The sequence below is a fragment of the Triticum dicoccoides genome, chromosome 6A (assembly GCF_002162155.2).
Source record: "Triticum dicoccoides isolate Atlit2015 ecotype Zavitan chromosome 6A, WEW_v2.0, whole genome shotgun sequence".
NCBI lineage: Eukaryota > Viridiplantae > Streptophyta > Magnoliopsida > Poales > Poaceae > Triticum > Triticum dicoccoides.
In genome coordinates this window covers 117,063,545-117,070,389 of record NC_041390.1, presented here as the reverse complement: position 1 = coordinate 117,070,389, position 6,845 = coordinate 117,063,545, and positions in this window count along the sequence as shown.

The following is a 6,845-nucleotide window of genomic DNA, read 5'->3' as shown; positions in this document are numbered from 1 at the left end:
CAATACCGTTGAAGCAAGATAAGACTAGTAGCGGCAAGAAAGTTGACAACATCTACGCCCACAACAAATTGTGTTCTACTCGCGCAAGAAGAACTACGCATAGACCTAGCTCATGATGCCACTGTTGGGGAACGTTGCAGAAAACAAAAAAAAATTCCTACGGTTTCACCAAGATCCATCTATGAGTTCATCTAGCAACGAGTGATTAGATGCATCTACGTACCTTGTAGATCGCAAGCGGAAGCGTTCAAAGAACGGGGATGAGGGAGTCGTACTCGACGTGATTCGAATCACCGAAGATCCTAGCAACGAACGGACGGCACCTCCGCGTTCAACACACGTACGGAACAGCCACGTCCCCTCCTTCTTGATCCAGCAAGGGGGAAGGAGAGGTTGAGGGAGATGGCTCCAGCAGCAGCACGACGGCGTGGTGGTGATGGAGCTGCAGTACTCCGGCAGGGCTTCGCCAAGCACTATGGAGGAGGAGGAGGTGTTGGAGAGGGAGAGGGAGGCACCAAAGGCCAAGGTCAGAAGTCCTCCATCTCCCCACTATATATAGGAGGGCCAAGGGGGGAGGCGCCAGCCCTAGGAGATCCAATCTCCTAGGGGTGCGGCCAAGGGGGAGGAAACCCTCCTCCCCAAGGCACCTAGGAGGTGCCTTCCCCTCCTAGGACTCTTCCTCCCTTGAAACCCTAGGCGCATGGGCCTCTTGGGGCTGGTGCCCTTGGCCCATGTAGGCCAAGGCGCACCCCCTACAGCCCATGTGGCCCCCCGGGACAGGTGGCCCCACCCGGTGGACCCCCGGGACCCTTCCGGTGGTCCCGGTTCAATACCGGTGACCCCGAAACTTGTCCCGATGCCCGAAATAGCACTTCCTATATATAATTCTTTACCTCCGGACCATTCCGGAACTCCTCGTGACGTCCGGGATCTCATCCGGGACTGCGAACAACATTCGGGTTACTGCATATACATATCCCTACAACCCTAGCGTCACCGAACCTTAAGTGTGTAGACCCTACGGGTTCGGGAGACATGTAGACATGACTGAGATCGCTCTCCGGCCAATAACCAACAGCGGGATCTGGATACCCATGTTGGCTCCCACATGCTCCTTGATGATCTCATCGGATGAACCACGATGTCGAGGATTCAAACAACCCCGTATACAATTCCCTTTGTCAATCGGTATGTTACTTGCCCGAGATCCGATCGTTGGTATCTCAATACCTCATTCAATCTCGTTACTGGCAAGTCACTTTACTCGTACCATAATGCATGATCCCGTGAACAGACACTTGGTCACTTTGAGCTCATTATGATGATGCATTACCGAGTGGGCCCAGTGACACCTCTCCGTCATATGGAGTGACAAATCCCAGTCTTGATCCGTGTCAACCCAACAGACACTTTCGAAGATACCCGTAGTATACCTTTATAGTCACCCAGTTACGTTGTGACGTTTGGCACACCCAAAGTACTCCTACGGTATCCGGGAGTTACACGATCTCATGGTCTAAGGAAAAGATACTTGACATTGGAAAACTCTAGCAAATGAACTATACGATCTTATGCTATGTTTAGGATTGGGTCTTGTCCATCACATCATTCTCCTAATGATGTGATCTCGTTATCAATGACATCCAATGTCCATAGTCAGGAAATCATGACTATATCTTGATCAACGAGCTAGTCAACTAGGGGCTTACTAGGGACATGTTGGTGTCTATTATTCACACATGTATTACGATTTTCGGATAACACAATTATAGCATGAATAAAGACAATTATCATCAACAAGGAAATATAATAATAATGCTTTTATTATTGCCTCTAGGGCATATTTCCAACACACTCTGAGCCTCTTTGATTCGTAGGATCTTGTAAACATAGGAATAGGATTTGTAGTGGCCTGCCCACTTGAATCCTATAAGAATAGCAAGGAAATGCGGGGAGCTTTGTCGCCTTTGAGAGTTACACTGATATTAACAGTACCACACCTTCACTTGAAGAGAGCTGGTATCCGAAGCCTTTCTAGCTGTACCGGCAATACTAGCACATCTATTCCAGCAAGTTCCACTTTGCTGATTTTACTCTGATGCTTAAGGTTTTCCCATTATATCTACACTATGATCTGTGTAGCTGCTTTGTGTCGCACTAGCAGCAGTTCACTCTTGAAGCTAAACACTGCAATGACTTACAAAATTGGCACCAAGGCATTGAGTGCCATTCTGGATGCAATGAAACTCATACGCTCCCCACCTATTGATTCTTGTTCAGAATATAATCCTAATAACTATTCTAACCTCGAGGAGTCAAAGGCAGATGGCCTGTCCTGTTCACCCATCAGGGCGCCTGTTCTAATTTGGCAATGTTTTATTGATTGCGGGTATCTTGCATATGTTGTCTTGCATTTCTTCTACTTTGTTCACCACCATCTGCTTAGTTTACTCATCATATATGTCGAGATGCCATGCCCATCCATTATCAATACATATTCCATCGGTCATCATACCATGTTTTTCCACTCAAATGCTGTTCTTGTGCATCAGACATCAAAAAGGAAGAGGGTGATTGCCGAACCTGAAGGAGCACCAGCAAAGTCCTTGAAAAACATGGTGGTGCCGGAGAAATCAGACAGCACCCCACTTATATTGGTTGTACAACCAGTGACACAAAACGTAGGACCGACTCCAGTAGACAGTACCCATACTTCACTGGCCACACCACTAGCCCCACTACACAGGACCTGCACTCCAACAAAAGGTATACCGATTTCATTTGCCATAGCACTAGCTGTACCACAGAAAAATCCCACTCCAGCAAAAAGTACAGCAAGTCCACCGGCCGAAGACCTATCCCAATTGCAGAGACAGCCAATTCTGCAGATTGGAACCCCATTCCATTTATTACCGGTTTAAAAGACAATGCTTTCAATGTTGTTAGGGACTACGTGCATATATTCCCATCATGGGAAGATTATTGTGAAGACAAACACCATTTTCACATCTTCCTGTCCAACTTACGTGTAAGTGCTATTATTCATGGTTATTATTTTCCTGTTTTCTGCTGATTGAACACATCAATGCTTTACATTACATTGTTGTAACTAGGCGAGGGTCAATCTGGATAGTCATGACGAGCAAAGCTTGCTTGTGCTTTTCAAGGAAGCATTGCAGCAGTATCGGTGTTACCTAAGGAAATCACACTTTGATGGTAAGCCTATAAATGAATTTCCGGTGAAGTCTCATGTGCTAAATTTAGAAGACATTGAATGGAAAAACCTTGTTATGCACTGGTCTCGTTCCCAGGATGAGGTACTGTCTATGAAATCACATGACAATTTGAACTTCTACTTTTCCATATGTGCCTTACGGATTTTTTTGCAGGAAATCTGCTCGAAGAAGAATTCCGGTTTGACAAGAACGACATGACATCGCAAATATGCTGCCCACTGCTTTGCTCTTGTTAGTACCTGTTGTCCTGTATCACTGTACTTGCATACATACCTGGTTCATTATGTGACAGCAGTATGCATGATAGCTTGCTTATCAATTGTTTGCTCCAGATTATCTGATCTGTATGAATGGTTACATTAGTGTAGAATATATCCAATGTCAATGTTGTTTAGCTCTGCATTGTTCTTGTAAGTACATGCCGTCCTTTATCAGTGTACTTATAATGACAGGTAGTTGTTTATGTACCATCACTCTGCAGCTTATTTTCCTTTGTCCTCCATTTTCTACATATCAGATCTATATTTACTCTTACTATAAGGTTGGTACTGAAGAAGTTTAGCTGTGCATTGCTCTTGGCTGTACCTTTTGCCTGTATCTCTGCACTTACATTTATAGCTACTTGGTTATGTAGCATCACTCTTCATCTTATCTTAAATATTCTCCATTTTTTCGTATATTATCACATCTATATTTACTCTTAACAAAATGTAGAATAAAGGCAATGCTTTTGAACAAGATTCTGTGGTAAACTTCTTGAATCCCCCCCCCATCAGCATGGACAAGGCCTTTATAGAGCCTGTCTTCACCAATAATGTAAGTTTGTCCATCTCAAGCCTTCAAACTTTGTTGTATATATTTGGTTAGGCATGACTGCAACAGCTGTTTATTTTTGGTGTTTGCATCAAATTGCTTGTTTAAAGTTTATTATGTAGTTCATAAACAAAAGTTTGTCCTTTCTCAATTTAAGTTTTCAGTTGTACAACCAAGTTCCTTCTTCATACCATGTACATTAAACTATACAGAGCAAGTGGTCTTCTTTTGCACTGCATGTATGCTTCTGTTCTTCATCCGTAATCCAGTGGTGTGGTGAACCTACCCACTACAGCACAATGTCATATTGTGTAATGTCTTAACTATGAACAATGTCATATCATTCTACTATTATTTAAACCGTCGCTTTATTTGCCAATCTAAAATGGTATAAATTGACAGCACACTAACCAGTGATACTTATGAGTTCTTGATCTGTAATCCAGTGGTGTCGTGAAGCTACCAACTCCTTCACAATGTCATTTCCTGCCATGTCTTGACCTGAACAATACCATATTGTGTTAATGCAATTTTAAACCATGTCACTTTATTTGTCAGTAAGAAATGTGATGAATTGTCAGCACTGATACTTTTATGTGCAAAACCTATCATCTGTCTGCTTGTTTATCTTTTAGAGTGAGGAAGATATAAGTGTTGAACAAGCGCAGTCTCATCATCTTGCTCAGCTGCTTGCGCTGCAGCTCCCCAGCAGGGCTAACCTTTCTTGAACTCTATTGAAGTGCTGTCGGTTTTGTATATTATTTTGTCAGCGTGTTTATTTGCACTGGTGGCGATCTTTGATGCCCAGTGTATGTAATCTGTTGTCTGCTTGTGCTTTATTATCATAGTGGCAAACTGTCATCCCCAGTGGATGTAATATGTCGTAATTTCTTTATTGTATAATCTAGGTTTTTCTTATTCACGATGCTGCAGTTATTTTACTGTATATATATCCTGTCTTCGCAGTAAACCGGCCAAACCGTAAAATTACGGTACATAATCAGGCCGTCATGCAATCACGATGTAGGTTGGGCCTGAAACGTGCCGAACACCTCATGGGCCGGCAGCACCCCAAAATGAACCCTGACCCATGATTGTGCGAATCAAATCACGGGCTTTTAACATGCCAAAATTGTCTCGGTCCTTGTTTGGCCCAATCCGATATCGGTTGCGAGCAGGCCGGATGCAACCCGGGCCGTAGTTAGGCCAACTATATGACGGGCTTTTAACAGGCCAAAATTAATATAGGGCCGAAATGTTAAACGGGCCCTTAATAGGCCAAAACTAATATCAGGCTGAATTACTAAGTGGGCCTTTAGCAAGTGGGCCCAAAAGCATAGTGTCCAGTTGACAAGCCGAATCTGATATGGGCCATAATTGAGCCTAAAGCCTCTTAAAGGGCCAGACCTGATCTGGGCCGTAATTTGGCCCAGAACGTGGTAGGCTTTTAACTGGCCGGATCTCATATGGGCCACTATTAGGCCTAGAGCGTGGCAGACCATTAATGGACCGGATCAAATATCGGCCGACATTTGGCCCAAAACATGGCAGCCAGTTAATGGGCCGGCCTACTAGGGTCCTCAAAATCTTATGGGCCTACAGCTGGGCCAACCCATTAATATCGGAGAAATCTCGTGGGCCTTTAGCTGGGCCGGCCCATTATGATCCGCAAGAATCTTGTGGGCCTTTACCTGGGCCGGCCCATTATGACACACAAAAATCTTGCGGGCCTTTACCTGGGCCGGCCCATTATGACCCACAAAATCTTGTGGGCCTTTAGCTGGGCCAGCCCATTATGGTCCGCAAAATCTCGTGGGCCTTTAGCTGGGTCGGCCCATTATGGTCCGCAAAATCTTGTAGGCCTTCAGTTGGGCCGGCCCATTTAAACTTCATGGGCCGGTCCATGTGTCAACATATCATAGGCGCGTCTCGCCCATTGGATGAGTGACACATGTGCCAACGCGGACCTGACACATGTCTCCTCCAGCCAGTGATGATTTTACACGTGGAAAATCCCCATTGGTCAGGGCTGTTAACGGGTTATCGGATCCAAAATCCGACCCGATAGCTTAACGGCGTTCTGTTACGGTGGATGCCACGTGTCGGTCACCCTTGACGAAAGCACTTCTGTGACGCACGATTTATTATCACTGAAGTGGACACTTCTGTGATGATAATTTTGGTAATGTCATGGAACACTTCTATGACAGCACAGGTATGACTATCTTGATTCTATCATAAAATCGTCATGGATGTACATGCATGACAGAAAATGTGACCTACTGTGACAAACACGTATCATCACGGAAGTGTATTTTTTGTAGTGATGTAGGAACCAATATGAGCATCCAGGTTCTGCTGTTGGTTATTGATCAGAGATGTGTCTCGATCATGTCTACATAGTTCTCGAACCCGTAGGGTCTGCACGCTTAACGTTCGATGACGATTTGTATTATGAGTTATGTGTTTTGGTGACCAAATATTGTTAGGAGTCCCGAATGAGATCACGGACATGACGAGGAGTCTCGAAATAGTCGAGAGGTAAAGATTGATATATTGAATGATAGTATTCGGATACTAGAATGGTTCCGGAGTGTTTCGGTTATTTTTCGGAGTACCGGGAGGTTACCGGAACCCCCCGGGGAAGTAATGGGCCAACATGGGCCATAGGGGAGAGAGAGGGAAGCCCACAAGGGGTGGCGCCCCCCCCCCATGGGCAGTCCAAATTGGACAAGGGGAAGGGGGCGCGACCCCCCTTTCCTTCTCCCTCTCCTTCTCCTTCCCTTTCCCACCTCC